The sequence below is a fragment of the Calidris pugnax genome, unplaced genomic scaffold (assembly GCF_001431845.1).
Source record: "Calidris pugnax isolate Ruff unplaced genomic scaffold, ASM143184v1 scaffold273, whole genome shotgun sequence".
Taxonomy (NCBI): domain Eukaryota; kingdom Metazoa; phylum Chordata; class Aves; order Charadriiformes; family Scolopacidae; genus Calidris; species Calidris pugnax.
Window position 1 is genome coordinate 10,947,436 of NW_015094508.1, and position 245 is coordinate 10,947,680.

Sequence of the window (245 nt, forward strand, 5' to 3'; positions counted from 1 at the left end):
CCCCCTTAATTTTAGTGCAGAGAAAGGGTGGGCAGCATGTGCCTCCCGGAATGTAGCCTTAGCCAGTACTTGTGCTTATTTGCAACCTTGAAGGGGATATATGCAATAAAGTCATCGATGCTCTGCAGAAGCACACTTGTGTAACTCTAGGTGAAAATCACACATGGCACAACAGTCCGCACTCGGCTGGAAAGTCCCGCGTCCTCCTGCTGGGGCTGCAGCCCGCTCCGGCCAGGGCCATGGCT